The following is an 18,323-nucleotide window of genomic DNA, read 5'->3' as shown; positions in this document are numbered from 1 at the left end:
TAGTGTTCACATTATGACAAATCCAAAGATTTGACCATGTGTCCCAAACTTATGGGAAATTCCCATATTTCCCAATATGGTGTTGTTAATAAAGAATGAGGATTTGGCATATCTGGTAAAGTATCTGAAGTAGTGCCGATATTGTCATCATCTTCTGTGAAATTTGGCATTTGTTCATGGTCTTCATCTTCAATTGCTCCCAAGTAGTTGATGTGAATAGTTCGCTTTTTGGATTGACAATTCACCACTAGATGTCCAGGTTCATGGTACTTGTAGTAGACTATGGGTTTGGCTTTGGAAACATTATTGTGGTAATATCTAGAAGTTTAGGTATGTTGGGATTTGGCTAGAAAGATGGCTAAGGATTTGGATTTGTGTTTGATGGTAAACCAGGGGGTCCTGTCCAGGATTTACGGAAAGAAGATGGAACAAAACAATTTTGATTGAATCTTCAAAAGTTAGAATTGAATTGCTTTGTACCAAAGTTACATTAGTTGGAAACTGTTTTGTTCGCTTCTTTCGCTCTCGAATTTTATCTTCAGCATCATGGGCCAAAGAAATCGCATCCTCCAGGGTCATTGGTTTGAATATGTTCACCTCGGCATAAAAGTGACCAAGCAAACCAAACATAAACATGCGCTTGTGGATTGCCTTAGGTACATCTTCGAGCATTCAAAGTTGCAATAATGCATTCCAAAAACGCTCAGTATATTGTGAAATAGGCTCGCAACTCTTTGCTGCAGAAGATTATTGCTTTTTCGTGGAATTGAGGTGGAAGAAAACTCTACAAAAATTTCTTTTGAAAAGCCTCCTAAGTAGTAAGACAATCAATACTTTTGCGGAAAATAGTCCACCATAGTGATGCTCTGTCCACTAAATGATTAGTGACACACTTGAGTTTGTCTTTTTCGGCATACTATTCTTCATGGAAATAATCATTAAATTGACTTATAAAAGCGAGAATAGTCTTTCCATCATGTAACCCATTAAAATTACGGAATTTAAAATTTCTTTTACTTATCTTGGCTTCTTTTCTGATAGATTGTGCTTCAAGTGTCGCATCGATCGTACGCCATATAACATCTTCAGGTTGCGGTCCATCTTCATCGACACTAGATCGTTGAAGAGTGGCCAATTGAGCTTGCAAAGTTTGACGTGCTCTTTCTTCTTCTTGAAGCTGCATCATAATTAGGTCCAATTTTTGCTCCGCCGTTGGTTCCGGTAAATCACCTTCGGCCATAAAATCTTCCATATTTTGATCGGTCATCCTACAAAATTTCAAACAACCTCACACACTCGAAATCTTGTTAGCGGGATGAGCATAGCTCAAAGTTGGGTTTACAAGACTTGCTTCTTTTTTTTTTAATGGATTTTTGCAATCTTTCTTCTTTTTGCGAGTACGAAAATTGATGAATGTCTTCTTCAAGCGGAAAATGTATTGCGTGTATCAATTTGTGTGCTAGAAACTGTATCGGTCAGAGTGCAGGTACAAACAGGGACTTAAAGGGAGATTGAAAAGGAGTTCGGGATTGATTTGGAGAAGAGCTCAGTGTGAACTTTCTCTATGCAGGATATTTTAAAGAGTAAGGCCTTTAAACTTTAATAAAGCTTAACCTTAAGCTTAAGATTTTTAGTAAAAAGATTTTGACCCAACGAATTGACTGCGATAGGATGTCACGAGATTTTTGACATCGTCGTCGACTTATAGTACGTCCTCACGCTGCACTCGATGAGAATTATAGTGCTTAAGTAAAGCTTAAGCTTTTATAAAGCTCTTAAGATTATTGTTAATGAAATTCTTACTTTTTATCTTTGAGAAAAAAATGACTTTCAAAGAAACTTCTTGGGTGGTCCTCCGTCAAGAGGGAGTGATGCTTCTCGATCCAACAGCATAGGAATGGGTGCTTCACTGCCAAGAACACATTGGTATTGACGGATCATCGCGAGACTGACTGTAGAGCCCGTTCATTCCAAGAGCTTTACCTTCGCACAAAATGGTAAGCGATTGGAAGCCCTTGGTCTCAACTTCGCTCTGATACCACTCGTGCACCAATTGGATGTTGGATGCGTACGTAGCGAGCGCTCAAAGGTCCCTAGGAACAAATAACTCTACTTGAAGCTCAAAAATCAAGAGGATAGACTTGCACGATATGAGGCAAAAAGACCAATTGGATACAATCTCCCCCCATGCCTTGTGTGAGCGCTTCACAAGGCATGTATTTATAAATTTATACATCTCAAAGCTAAAAAATAGCCCAAATTTTACAATAAGCATGCTTTAGCTTTTGTGTTTGCTTTTGTCCAAATAAACAATAAAGCGGTTGGGCAGCCCAAAAGTTGGATTGTGCCCATATACAATGTCCAATAATGAAATATTTAAACCATGCATCCATACGCATACAAAATTATAAATATTTGTTAAGTGCTTCAATAAATAAGCATGCCTAAACAAATATTAGTGCCACGCCTTTAATGATAAGACGCGAGCCCATAAAAAATGGTAATTTATTCTAGGTAATTTGAATACACACTATCACCCAATGCTTCCCAACGCCACTGCCGCCTGCTCTACACATCAACTGAAGCATTCACAATTGTTAGAAGATAATAAAATTAAACTGACAAAAGTGAATACTTAGCAGTCTTCAGCTACAAAATAAATACATAGGTTGGAACTCAGTCCTAACATTAATTTAATACGAGTGCACTCTAAACTCATAAACTCCATCAATTTAAATATGTATTTTGCAGAATCACCCACTGTGGAGTCACCCACGTGCATATTAAAGTAATATGACGCCCGAAAAGGACAGACATCCCCATCAACTTCTCGCTTAAAGAATCCACCTTGTATACAAGCCCTGGCAAATAAATATAGTTTTACGAAATCCACTGCAAAATCTCACGAAATCCACTATGGAATAAAAACTCACGGAATCCACATAGTCTCACAAAATCCACCGTTGAATATGCCTCTTGGCATCACAAGGTGCTCCTCAAATTCCTATTTTCACTCAATATTCTTTTATTGAGGATCGAGTTTTTTCCCCTCATGCGTCTTGTCCTTCCCCATCTATAAATATTCCTTTCACTTTTCCAACCTATTTATTAACATCCTTTTTACTAGATTCTCCCAAGTTTTCAACTAATCCCTCTTTAGCACATTCTTCCTTTTATGATTTTGATTATCCATCTCTTCATCCTCTTTCCCTAATTCCTCTTCCATCTCCTACTACTTTTATCCCTCATCCCCCTCAGTTGGTTAGTGGATATGCAGGTTTTGATCAGAAAATTCTTAGAATACAAGGATGGAGTGTAGGAGATTCACTTAGAGGACCACAAATCAATTGGCCATTATTTCCAAGAGAATGGATGACTAGTAGTGAAGATTTCTAGAACTATATTTATTTTGCTCAGCAGCATTCATAGTCTTCAGATCCTTCAGTGACATTGACTACTCACTTAGCTTGGTATTTGACATATTTGCATATGCATTCACGTAATGATCAAAAGTCGATACCAAAGCTTTCCATGAATGTGAATGTGACTATTGATCCTCAATAGTTGGACATCTTGTACTTTCATGCTCTTTTTTTGCCTGGCAAATACCTTGTCTTAGTGGAGAGGATGTGTTGTTTGCAATTTTTCCAAAATACTCCCAAAAATTTTGTAGACGAAACCTTCTCTATGGATCGCTTCCATAATCACCAAGCCTTTAAAAGGGATCAACATCATTGATACCCATGAATGTAACTTTTGATGATTCATAATGCTATCTCTTTTGGAGGTGCCATTCATATGGTTGTTTTATACATATGTGTGTGTGTGATGGTTATTTTATTTTATGATGGGGTTATGGTGGTTGGAGATTCAATATTGTTCAAGTATATATTTTTTTGAAGATTTTTTGTGATGATGATGCTAAATGGATAGCTCAAGATGAAAAGATGCAGGACCTCTTACATCCTTTAACGGTTTGTCATGCTTTTATATTTCCAAGTTGAGATAATGGATAAAGGTGTTTTCCTTTCATTGCAATTCTTTATTAGATACAGGTTATGAATTGGGGTCATGTTTGGATGGTGTTTTTGAAAAAAATAAAGAGGATCTAGATGAGCTATATTTTGAATTTGTATTCTCTTCTTCCAAGGTCACGAGGACACTAGCCCTATTTAAGCGTGGGGATATGTTGAGGGTTGAAATGACTTGACTTTTTGGTTGATTTTTGTTGTTTTTGTGGACTGAATGGTTGGATTTTTATGGATTTTGTATGATTTTTAGTTTTGTTGGAAGTGTTTGAGAGTATTTTGCATGAGGTTGATTAGGTTTGAGAAGCTCATGATGGTTTATAGTAGAGATATGATGTTTTGTTTGTTGATGTCATATCAATGTCTGATTGGTTTTGTTTCAGTCTATTGACCTTTTGTTTTTCTTAGTTTTCTTCTATATGAGGGATTAGAATAATGATTGATAAATTTTTAGAGTTTTTGGAAGCTTATTTATTGATTCTTGATGGGTTTGAGTGATTTAAGTAAGCTCAAGGCTTTCTTATGAACTTCTATATGGTTCTCCAAACCCTTTGTTTGAGCTTCTGTTCTGTTTTGTTATGTATGCCTCTGTAAGTGTGATGATGGATGAATGTGTAGCTTGGAAATTTTTTCCAATCTTGGGAAGAGATTCACATAATTTCAAAATAGCTCAAAGAAGTAGCTGCTGAAGACTTGAAGTGAAGACTGAAGTGATAGGGACACTATGGAGCTATGAAGAGACACTATAGTAGCTCTAGTGACCTTTCATATCAGACATACCTCTTGGGAGGGGTATGGATGACCTAAGAAGGGTTATGAATTATTATTCTTGATTATCCCATTGTACATTTGAGAGAGGGAATGTACGAGAAAGAGTGCGCGTGAGAGATAGCCAATTCTATACAAAACAATGTATCTATGAGTGAGAGATTGTGAGAGAAAGCTATGGAACTTTTGAAGAAGAATATTATGTGATGATTTCCATTCAAAGTGGTGTATTATCTTGTATATTTTTGGTATTTTGATAAATTCTATGTAGAATATGAAGATTATAATCTATTTTCTTCAAGTAGAAGTCGTGGGAAAATTGTTTATATGAAGCTGCATGAAGATTTATTGTTCCTAGTCTTCTTTTCCTTGTCGTGGATTGTTGCCTAAGAGATTTAGCTAATGTGGTAGCCTAAGCATTTTTCAATGTGATGGAGTGACCAAAGATGCATCTATAAAACCAATTGAGCATTTCTACAAGGTACCTTTTCTTGATGTGACCAGCTCCATAATAAGTATTCTTGAAATATGCACCACGAGCTTGGTAATGAGACTTCTCCATATCTTAAATACTCCATATTTTCAAAGATCCATATTTCTCCAAAAAATTAATCTATGAGCATATAATATATGCTACAAAGGTATAGACCATTGACATTAGATTTTGAATGTCAAAGTATCCAAATATTAAAGAATATGCAAGTAGTAGAGTTAAAGCTATACAATGTAGAGGGTGATGTTGATTTCTCCCCATGTATTGAGTGACAACTAGCTTTGTAAAATCATTAACCATTATATGAAATTCAACTGATTTTAGCATTACACACACTAGCTTATCAAAAGAATACCAAAATTTCACCCTAGCAATCTTAAGACAAAGCATAAATTTTTCCATTATAGCACTGCAAGAATCTCTTCGCCTTTATTCTACTCATTGATATTTTCTATGCTATATCATAAGTTCCGGCCTAATGTTTTCTATGGTCCTTTTTAATCTTTACCTTGCGTCCATGTATAGCTAAAGAATTCAATAGCTCCTCAACTTTGCTTCATGTCTAGAGGGAGGTTGCATTGTGTATATAATATTGATATGCAACTTCAACAACTTGTCAAATATACACATGACATAATGCAAAGAGTAAAATGGACATTCTAAATATTAATTAAAAATATGAATTTTCAATTCTCATCAAGATGTTATCTATTTTGTGGTGCATTTCTATTGCAGGTCACTACTCCTCTCTTCCACGTAATATTATCTAGAGTTGCAAAAGAATTATTTGTTTTCATGTGAAAAATGAACAAGGCAATGATGTTGATGCCTTAGTGTCGTAATTGAACATACACTTTGGAGTCTTCAGATCATCACCCAAGTGTAATTTGACATTGAATTCTCCAACTTCTTTAACATAGAGCTTATCGCCACTTTTTTGCTTGGAAATTATATTCGTATATAGAATACATTAGAAGATCCAAGAGAGAATATTATGAGTCTCCTTAGGCACTTCGGCTACTGCTAGCTACCAAATTTCCTTTTCTCGCTACATACTAAATGGTCAAAATAGCATGTTATCTTTTGCATAGCCTATGGTGTAATTCATCAATGTAAGGCCCAACCTCTCCAACTTGCGTCACTTTATGATTTGGCATTTTTCAAGCTTGATGACACACTCCAAGATTAAAACAAAACCTCGCAATTATAGCTGGTACAAACTTAGTAGAAATAAGTGTATTGTATTGAATCCATAATTCTATATTAGGAAAACTCAATATCTTCTGAGAATTAGACCTTTTCGAAACAAGCTATGGTACATTACAACTTAACCAGGTCAAATTTTTCTTTTTTGAAGTTATCATAGTTATAAGAAATCTTTTTAGCTTTAGTTCCCTCCACTTCCATTTTGCCAATGATAAAAAAATATTCTCCTATTGAATTAGTAAAATGGATATATTCATTGCTCATCTTACACCTCTCAATCGAGATGAACAAGGAAAAATCATGTGTTTTATATTGCTACAATCCAATGTAGTTGCCATCATACCGTATATGGCCTCATTGTCTTCTCAACTAACTGCAAATGCATCACATGCTAATTGAACTTCTTCCATGGATAAACTATTAAAAACATACATAAGAACTTCATTCAAAGAAAAAAGCCAAAGGACTCCATATCAAGGGTCTCTCAAAATTCTAATCAAATGCTTATGTTCTAAGAATGTTTTTAGAAGCTCCATTTCCTAACCCTCACCTTCGCGTTCAACATCATCGAAAAAGTTCTTGAGAAAAAATAGGCATTTTTTAAGAATAAAGTCGATTTAGATTGTCTTTCAATACAAAATGACGAATCTTAATGCCCATACATATATTTTCAATGCTCCACCATTGAAGAATCTCGATAACATTGGTAATAATCCATGTTTTCTTTCCTTATAACCCATAGGAGTTTGTTTGCACCTTTGCAACTTTACTTTTGCAATGTTCTTATCCTTCTCCATTTACTCCAAAAGTGATTTTAATAAATCATTCTCCTCCTCAAGGCTGAATTTCTTTGCATGTCCTTTGTCATTTCATTCCTTCTCTTTACACTATGCAAAATTTTATTCAAGCTTCTACACTTTGATTTATTGATCTTACAAGGCTTTTTGTAACACATTTAAAGAACCCTGGGATTGTAATAAAGATTGATGTGTTTTATATAATATTTATTAATAATATCGATACATATGAACCATTTTATCTAAGCATTTAAAATAACCTAATAGACCATTTCCACCATCCTCGACAAAAGTGAGCAAGGAAGAAGTGAAGTTGAAAGGTGGATTTAGTCTAATGCTATGATCATTATGATATAAGGAACCATCCATCCAAAGATCAATATTTTTCTTTCCCTCTAAACAATGTTGAAAAGTAGTTGTTGCATCTAAGCTACGATTTCTATAAGGGGACTTTGCAATAGCATACTCGTTATCTACATGAACATGCAAATCCACCTTCCTCTTATGATTGCTTATATCCGTAAGTGGTTCCATTAGAGCAAGAGAGAAAATGAAGTAGATTATATTTATTTAGATGGGCTAGAGAACAAAAGAGAGCGTGAAAAATGCTTACATGTATGTACAATATGATTAGACACTACTAGAGATAGAAAAGACCATGTTTTAAGAAGAGAAAAAAATATGTGTTTTTGGGATCAAAACTCGTCCACCTTGCTGATGCAGTTGGTTAGGAGTAGTAGTGGTGTATGAAGTAGATATATAACTACCTTTACAGGGTCCCAAGTATCACATGCGTATGTGTTTAAAAATCTAAGTTGATTTCAATTACTTTTAATGTAAAATAATATATAGAAAATGAGTATTTTAGCTTACAATATGATTGGATGCCTTTTGAGAAAACGAAACCCATTTTTTGTGAAATGTTTTAAAATTTATTTGTTAGGATTTCAAAAAATCCAAGTTATTGATGTGGTACTTTTAGAAGAGTGGTGGCTCTTTCTTGGGGATATTTTAACTTGCAATATGATTGAATATCTTTTAAGATGAAAATTTAATTTTTCTAAAAAAATTTAAAATTTTATTTATTGGAAAAAAAATAAATGCAAGTTGTTGATGTGGCACTTTTATAAGAGTGGTGGCCCCAACTTAGAGAATGAAAAGGGCTAGTTACCAAGGTGAAAAGAAAGAGAGACCCCCCTCCTTTCTGGGTAGAGTCCAAGATTAAGGATTCCTGATCAATTTTTTACAATGTCTTTTTTTAGTCCATTTTTCCATTAATAAAGAAACTATAAGACTAAGGTGTTAAAAGAGTGGGATCTAGATTAGACATAAGGTACCAAAATAATGAAGCTAGGAGATAAATATAAACAATAATGAACAAATAATCTATTTAAAAGTAACTCTTACATTAGGGCAAATGCCTCTAACTTTCAAAGTTTAAAGGTAACTAAAACATATATCAATTTTCAAAAGTCGTATCAAAGGAACTAAAAGTTAGAAAAAAGTAGATAAAGTAAGGTCACATCAAGCACAACTTTTGTTTGGATCGCCTAAAGGGGAAATTGAGAGAACCTTTTTCATCTTTTCTAAGTACGTGAATATTAACCAGATGTAACATCTAACAATACATGGAATTTTTTAATTTATCCATTCACTACTACTTTGGCATTCAAAAATTTAGCCCATGTTTAGGGATTTTTTGTCCTAGCGTTCTCATCATTATTTTTTCTCTTTTGTTTCATTTCCTTCTTACATTTCTTGATTCTTTTCAAAACAAGGATTACATCAACTATTCCTTTAGCTACACTAATTAAGTTAACACCTTTTTAAACATTGGTACCTAGATATTCTTTGAAGTATCACTATATAAAACCCTTTTCCATTTCCTTGTCCATCTTTTCTACCATTAATGAATTACAAACTCAAGTTTTTGAATTGAATTGCAATCTCTTGCATTGCTTCTCTCATGTGTTCATTCTCTCATAAGTTTATGGCTCTTGATGAGTAGAATACTAAATTCCAAATTCTAACAAAGACCATATCCCCAACTATTTTCTTAAAAGGAATATTTGTTTAGCCTAAATATCCCCTAATATTAATCATAAGGTCTTGGCATGTGAACCACAAAGACCTCCTTAGCCTAAATATCCCCTAATCCTAGCCATAAGGTACTCTTAGCATGTGAGCCACAAAGATATCCTTAGAATATAGATTAAACAATCATATACCATGTTACAAAAGTAATGAGAAAAATGTGAGGCAACTCAACAATGTTGATGATCACATTCAAGTCACCCCAAGGTGAGCCACAAGGATACAACAATTTGGAGCCAAGAGAAAAACATGAGCCAATAGCAAGTGAATAATGGATTAATCATATTGTGTGGGGTACAAAATAGTGTGTGTATGCGTGTGCGTGCATGTCTACATGCATGTGTGTGTGTGTGTGTGTGTGGCTTACAAGTAGCATGATGCCAAAGAGTCGTTATCAACCAGATTGAGAGTACTCACTATGAGCATCTCCTAATAGGAATCCAGGAAGTACTTTATAGAAAAGCATAAATATTTTGGCTAGTGTTTCCCAAGAGAAACCCTTGAAGTGCTTTATAAAGTGGCATGCATATTCTATCAATTAACAATATCCTTCATAAAAAGTAATAAATCCTAGCTATTTGGACAGTCTAAAAAGGTTAAGGTGCTATTGAATGATAAATAATAAGAAGACATTGTTTCAAAGATGTATCACCAACATAAGATGGTACCAAGGGAAAAATAGAGATTTTCATGCTAATTGTGCTAATTTTTTGGGCTTGAGATCTTAAAAAGTAAATCCATGTATACAAAATAGAAAGGGTTGAGTGGACATTTCCACAACCACCATCAAAACTAAATTTGAAGAAAACAATAACTTATCAATGCTCCTAATCAAAAGCATCTAAAAAATTTCAAGCTAAATTTTTAATGAAATTTAATTCATAGTGTAGACCATGCATTTTTATTGACTGAATGGTTGTTGAATAAAGACTCTCAACTTCTCCAATAGTTTCAAGAAGATGTTCATGTTGTTTGTCAATTTTAACACATTAAGCAAATTCTATTTTGAAAGATGGTGGATATTGGGGTGACAAATGAAAAATACTCTAAAATATAGACCATGCAATTCCATTAATGGAATAGTGATAGAAAAAAGTCTCAAATTTTTCAATAGTTTCAATTAGATTTTCATAGTGTTTGTCAATTTTAATGTATTAAGCAAAATCTATATCGATAGTGGTGGATTTTGGATTATAATTATTCTAAATCTTTGATTCTAAGATATTATAAAGTCTCATACTATTATAATATCATTCTTTTGTTATACTAAGTATAATCAATGAAGTCTAAGCCACACATGTGGCTCATAGAAACTTTGGTGGCTATGTACAAGTCTAGACTAAAACAAAAGATCATTGGCCACTCAAAGATTTTATTGCAAAGATTCCTCTAGAAGAATAATATTTCACTTCTCTTTACTCTCTCCTTCACAAGGGAAAGTGATATTTTTATGTGTTTTGTACATAAGCCTTCCTTAATAGGCAAACAACTATATAATCTTTCAACCATGATCATTTTTGTATCTCCTCAATCTCACACACAGAATGTTGACTACAACCCCAACAACCACAATCTTTTGTTAGTATAGATGCTATAATGAAGCTATTACTAATTTATGGAAATATTGATCAACCTTAAATTGTTTATGGCATACAAATAATAGTCTCGTGTATGATTCTATCTTTAGAAAAAATTGGCATATTTCTAGTATCGCGAAAAGCTTGTTTCAACAATTTCATTTCATCGTTTAAGGGTGCAAAACTTCCTACAACCTCTTGGAAACTGTGCTCATTGCAGCTAATGCACTTAATTTACATACTTAGGTTCTTTTATTGGAGGCATAAACTTCTAAGCTCATTATTTCTACTCCTCATTTTTTACTTGTCCTCTTACTAGATAGAGGGTCTCGTAAATATGTCACATGGGTTGATAATTAAGATTAGGGTTGCACTAGTACAAATCCCATCTTAATGGCTACTATAAGGGCATAGATATTACATATTATGTTGATTATACATCCTCAGGGAGCATCTTCATAGTACTCATTACACGAGACATAATCACATATTAATGCACCAATCCTTTATTAATTACTATTTGTGAGTCTTACTACTATAATAGGCAAACTTATTGATTAAGGAATTACATACACATTGTATAGCATAAAGGAGATCTTGAAGGCACTTTTGTTGAGGGGTAGATCAAGACTAAAATGGTTTCAATCCATGATTATTACTTATGGAAGAGTGCATCAACTTGCTAATATTTTTACCAACAACATGGGTACAAATTTCTAAAGCGCGAGAGTTTATACCATGGTACACACATGTTTATTTTTTAGAAATGACATACACATGGTACCATTGTGTAAATTTGACTATTTTAAGAATTTGTAAATGCTCCATTTGAATGCATTCATATCCATGGTTTGAGAGCCTTGCTTACTTATCAAGATTTATTCAATAAGGGGATTTTGTGATTTTCATTACTTGCAACTCTAATGTGAGAGAACTATACAAGAAACCTTCCAAGGGTTTATCCTTATTTGCACGATTGACCCTAGTTTTTAGTTTTAAGTTTAAAAATCATCATGCTCAAGAGGCCCAATGGATGTACACACGTGACCTAAGTGCTTATCCCTCACTGCTAGCTCCACATTGAGCTAATAGAAATTGAGGACAATTGCTATCCCACTCTGGGCGTATGATGCCAAGAGGCATATTCCAAGGTGGATTCTTTGTGCGAGAAGTTGACGGGGATGCCTGTCCTTTTCTGGTGTCGTATTAATTTAATGTTTACGTGGGTTATTCCATAACAGGTGATTTCATAAAATACATATTAAATTAATAGACGTTTACGAGTTTAGAGTGCGCACTAGAATTAAATTAAGGTCAGGACAGAGTTTCAACCTATTTCATTATTTTGTAGCCAAAGACTGCTAGGTATTCACTTTTGTTGGGTTTTATTTAATTATTTTCTAACAATTGTGAATGCTTCAGTTGATGTATAGAGCAAGTAGCAGTGGCATGGGTAGCACCGGGCAATAGCGTGAATCCAAATGCCTAGAAGAATTACTATTTTTGATGGGGCACACGCCTTATCAATAAAGTCATAACACCAATATTTATTCAAGTGCGTTTGTTTATGAAAGCGCTTGACAAAACATTTATTATCTTGTATGCGCAAAGGCACTTCCTTAAATATTTCATTATTTTATATTTGTATTTGGGCGCATTCCGAGTTTTGGACGCCCAAACGCCTTACTCTATATTTGGGCAAACACAAAAGCAAAAGCATGCTATTTGTAAAGTGGGCTATTTTTTAGCTTAAAGATAAATAAATCTATAAATACATGCCTTGTGAAGCACTCACACAAGGCATGGGGGGAGATTGCACCCTATTTGTCTTTTTGTCTTATGTCGTGCAAATTCCCTTTTGCTTTTATGAAGGTTTGTAGAGTTCTTTGTTCTTGGGACCTTCTCACATTCACTACGCATGCATACAGTATCCAATCTGCGCACCAATTTTGGCAAAACTATGAATGTCATGTATGATACTCAACCTTAATTTTTGAAGTAACTACTTGTCTAGAATGGGCCACTTCAAAGATTTGAGAGATGGACAAGATAGTTATTAAAAAGATAATAATTAAAGTAGAATAATATATACATGAACTTCTAGATGAAAGTCTTGTGGTTTAGAATATTGCATTGCATTCTTATCATTATTATCTCACTCGTATACATGTATAGCTTTAAATATTCCATTCCATGTTCACAAACATTGATCCTCGATAATGTTTGTGGAAAAAATATGTGATAGGAAAAAAGAATTAAAAACTTCAATAACAAACTAAAAATTAAAAACATAAAAGTGATGACTTAGAATTTTAGAGGAAGACTTCTTCACTAATCTAGGAGGTAGTTTCAAGTCCTTTTCACCATATATATGTTTAAATGAGATTCTCAAACTTTTCTCCTTTCCATCTACCATACTCATCTTTTATGTTGTGAACATAGATAGCAGAGATGGAATTAAGAGGTGACATTTGTTGCCATCTACATGAAATTGGATTGGATTTGAGTACTTAGAACAAGAGAAATGCAACTAAGAATTCCTCTAAATCGTGATAGAAAGAGAGATGAGAGAAAGGGAGAAGCTGGGAGTTTTTTAGAAGATATTGGGGTGAGGACTTTTGTAGAAGATATTGGGCAGTGTGTAGCTATGTGTGTGGATGGACTAGATGACACATTCATAAATTGAAGGTAAGCGAATTGAGACCATTTCTTGGAAAAAGACACCAAAAAATAATTTTGTGGATCTGTGTGTTACATAAAAAGAGGTTTCGAGAAGGGAAAAATTTTCCATTTTGGAGAGAGGGAAATCTTACACATTTTGGGCTCTCTTTTTAGATGCCTAATGTTCCTGTGATCCCCCTCATTACAGGACCTGTGTGTGACATAAAAAGAGGTTTCGAGAAGGGAAAAATTTTCCATTTTGGAGAGAGGAAATCTTACACATTTTGGGCTTTCTTTTAGATGCCTAATGTGACCCATCTAACATGGGGATTATAAATATAAGGGGGAAGGGGAAAGGAACTGAATTGAGTATACACAACATCGCCTTTGCTGTTGGTCCATCTCAAGTCTTTTGCAATTAGAAAAGTATGATTGTTTCTTTATGCAAGAAAATGGATGTTGGCTAACAACACTATAAGAAAACCGCTTGCCAAAGAGCTTTAGCGTATCAACGACAAAACGTCACTTAACTGAATATGAGTCAATAATTTATTATGTCTTCTATATCAACCTAAAATCGATTTCTAACAATAAAACATTTTATCATCGGCAAGGCCAAAGGCCCAGTAACTAAGGACGAGTCTAATTGTTGATTCTTATAGCACTGAAGAACTTATTGTTTGAAGAACACCATAAAATGCAAAAACGTTAGCCATAGAACACAAGAACGACAAGGTGTTTGGAAAGCACCATATCCTGGAACGCAAAAATGACAAGGTGCTTAAAAAGCTAATTATGCTTGCTTTTATCATGCTCGCATCCATTATGCTATTTATTTTATTAACTGTTGAATTGATTTGGCATAAAGTGCGTTTTATCATCCAATTCTCTCAACAAGGTCAATATTGCACTGCTTTAATATTTATACAAATGTTCTCATAGACTTAAGTAAATTACTATTTTTTAACATTCTTTAATAAGTTGAATATGGATTAGATCTTCTTACTTGTTTCAGATGATAAAATATAATATCTAATACGGATATAGTTACTAAAGGTACAATAATATATAATAATCAATTCCGTGTTGAATGCTTGTGATATGCTAAATGAGGCCGATTTGGTTCTTAATGGTGTCCTCTACTCAATGCTTAGATGGTTTAATAAACCGAAAACAATTTCACATATATTGAGAATAGCTAGTAAACAAATAAACACATGCCCAAAAAACATACAAAAGTATTAAAGCAAATGCCTTAGCACACTTATTTACTGTCAAATCTTAGAACTATTTAAACATTAGCAACTAATGAATCCTCAGCCAGGATTTTGATCATAAAATATAAGGCCAGGTGTGTGCCTATAAGTCCCTTTCGTCTAGTGGTTAGGACATCGTCTTTTCATGTCAAAAACACGAGTTCGATTCTCGTAGGGGATAAGAAAGGAGAAACATTTTACGTGGTTTCGTATATAAATTTTTTCCATTCCTAAGATTGGTGGTCTGAACTTGCCAAAATCAACTGTCAATTGCAAATCAATGATTCCAATTAACTCAACAGCCAAGGTGCAAAGAGAGCCAGCGAAAATAGCTTAATGGTAAAGTATAGCCTTTCCAAGGCTGGGGTTGAGGGTTCGAATCCCTTTTTTCGCTATAGAAGCCACAAAAAGGTGACACATCTGCTTTTGAGGCTTATCAGTTCGTTATTTCAAAGTTGAGCTTTGCATTTCTATCTCTCCCCTGCAAACTCATGTAAAGTTATTCTAGTTAACTTAAGCTATTACGAATCATTCTTCTTGATCTCACAGAGATCTCCTTTATTATCCCACAATGCAACGTTATCATTGATGTTTTGTTTTATTGCAAACTTAAAGTTGATTACATTAAATGATAACTTAAAACTATTAAGCAATGCAATGCATTGCTTTAGCTGATATTCCTTTTATTGCTACTTTAAAAATTACAGTAATGTCAATGTATTATGGAAAGCAACAAAAAATGGAGATGACATTAAGTCAGCATGCTTTTGTAGCTCTTTGTAATTTAGGCTATAGCCTGCGTCAATACAAAAGATCATAACTTGGCAAGCAAAAAGGCTACAATTTGAAAATTTTTCCCTCAGTAATCGCAATCAATTTTGGTCGACCATACGGCCAATGGAAAAGGTCAAGCAAAGCCTGTAACTGTCAAAGCTTTGCTAGAGGTTTGCCAAGCCATTTAGTTACTTGCTAGAAAGGATTCCTATAGTTTAGTTTCCACAGAAACCCTTATGTTAGTTGTTGTGTTCAATAAAGCGTAACATAGTGATTGTCTTTACACAAGCAAAAAAAGATAACTAAGCTTTAAAAAAAGGAATCTATTAACCAGTGTTATCCAAAATAGATGTGATGAGAGAAAAAAGAAATCAATTAGGCCCCCATCCCAACCAATATGACCTATTTGTTTTTCTTTTGTGTTGCATGTAATTTACAAAAACCTGTGTTGGTTGATTATTGATGGCTCATAATCTTGCCAAAAAAAATGGATGGATGTCTGAGCAGTTTAAAGAGTCGGTCTTGAAAACCGAAGTATTCTTTTGAATACCGGGGGTTCGAATCCCTCTTCATCCGTAAGTATGGTTAGAAGTTAGCATTTTTATGTAGTATGTTTTTCATCCCTCTAACTTGATTGGGAAACCTAGCTGTTTAAGAGCCAGGCCAAATCGCTTTGCCACCATTCGACACTGCATCCCCTGAAACCATGACTCAAGAGCAATCAAGTGACGATAACAAGCTGCTTGGCAATCAAACGGGTGAAAGGAACATTTTGGGAGGTCCATCAGCATGTGGACCACCATAAACCCAATCTCAGCAACCTGAATACCTTTAGGCATTTGATTACACTGTTTTCTGCGACTAAGTCTATACGTAAAAAACCAATATAAGTAGAGATGTACGACCCGGGGACACCCTCGCGACTCTTTATCTCTAGCAATATTGTAGCACATGCATCGCCTAGAGATAACGGGGCATGCTGATTTGACATCATCTCATCTTCCTCCGGCTTATCACCTTTGTAAAAGTTTGTTGCCAGGTTCTAAAAATGGTAATGGCAACGGCAACATGGGACTCAACCCAACACCTATAGGCAACGAGCTGTCAGCAACGTCTATTCAAATCAAAAAGGTATTTTTGCTTGGGCTATTGTTAATCGACTTTTTTCAAAGATAAGCAATGTCTTCAATACAATAAGGTAAGCTTAGCCATCGAAATCAGCTATAAAGGCAAGTAAGCTTAGCCTTTTTGCTTTCAATGGTATTTTGCACTTTTGAAATGGTAAGCTTTAAAGTAAATCATACTTAGAAATCGCGAACCCATGACGTGACGAAAATGCAATAACTAAATGGCAAGGTGTTTAGAAATCACTATATCCTACATGAGAATGCAAAGACTAAACTTTTCAGCATGCAATAATTAGAAATATAATGTTAAGACGCAAGGTATTGGCAAAAACATAATGTTGGAACACAAAAACTTACTTACTTACAATAAGGTGCTTATAAAACGTAATATTGAAATGTTTTGAAGGGCCAATCCTTTTGTCATGTCCCTCATTTGTTATGCTATTTTTATTGATTTTTTATAGACTTTCTTGCTTGCTTTTCTTTACTTTGTTTTGCTTTTCTTTGCAAAGCAAAGCTTTGAGGAGCTTTAGCGTATTGACTAAAAGAAAAGGGGCTTCAGCCACTCGACTGAAGGGAAGAGGGAAAGGCAAAGTGCAACGATCTGAATGGCGTTTGACCCTTTATGCGATTGGAAAATTCCAAACGTTGGGTCCCTAAAAAGAAAAGTTACCACTTACTTAGCCAGCCATCGTTCCTTCAGTCCCTATCACCCATTACTCTTTGTAATTGCGGGCGCTAGCCCCACTTACTTGGCTGCATCGTATGAATATGGATTGAATAATCCATCAGGCATAAACTCCAAAGTAGATAAGATTGCTTCTTATCCCCCTTTCCACATCGCGTTTCATTGCCTAAAGTGCTGGATGAAGTGCTGGTCTGATTTTAGGGGGAAGCTATGGATGCCCTCATCGATAGCATATGTGGGAAACTATGTCAATAACTGACCTTACAAACAAAAAAGTCATCTTTGTTGCACGATTTTATGGGAATCTGGATTGCGGGTCGTGGGTCCATCGTTTTTGTTACACCAATGTGGATTATCGAGTGATTCGTAATCTGGCCTCTTGCTTGCAATCTGGTCATCCCATAAGGCAGTAGAATCGATGGAGTGACATAGATTAGGTATTCAAGCTAACTTTCTGACGCCATTCGCTTACATCCATTGGTTTGTGATCCGGGGACTGTCCATTTATTGAAGCGGCTCATTATCCTAATTTATTTTATCTAACACGATCTAGTTCCCGTACTGACCCAATATATGCTTTTCAGTATTCACACATTGACTATTGGGAAGGAATTCTAAAACCTAAGACCGAAAGTCCTTTTGCGTGCAAGTCACAAGTTTTCAGGGCCAAACAACTGAAACGAATCGATTATCACAAGAAACTGTGGCTTCGGTGGAATACGGACCCAAGCCCAAAGAATCATGAAGTTTGTTTCGTTTTCTAACATTAAGTGGCTATTTGGATAGCCACGTCCAGCTCCAATGAAAACTAGGAAAGAGAGACAACCATTTAATAACTCATAGGGGTAGAACTC

General features: G+C 34.8%; 1 non-coding gene across 1 annotated transcript; it reads left to right on the top strand.

Moving 5' to 3' along the window:
- Positions 1-15,202: 15,202 nt before the first annotated feature.
- TRNAG-UCC (transfer RNA glycine (anticodon UCC)) lies at positions 15,203-15,274 on the top strand. Its single transcript has one exon. It is a non-coding gene; the product is annotated as a tRNA-Gly (tRNA).
- Positions 15,275-18,323: the final 3,049 nt, after the last annotated feature.

The sequence above is a fragment of the Lygodium microphyllum genome, chromosome 26 (genome assembly GCF_053477565.2).
Source record: "Lygodium microphyllum isolate KBCC chromosome 26, Lygodium_microphyllum_v1.1.10, whole genome shotgun sequence".
In the NCBI taxonomy this organism is placed as follows: domain Eukaryota; kingdom Viridiplantae; phylum Streptophyta; class Polypodiopsida; order Schizaeales; family Lygodiaceae; genus Lygodium; species Lygodium microphyllum.
The sequence above is the reverse complement of the archived record's forward strand: the minus strand, read 5'-3'. Positions and strand labels throughout refer to the sequence as shown.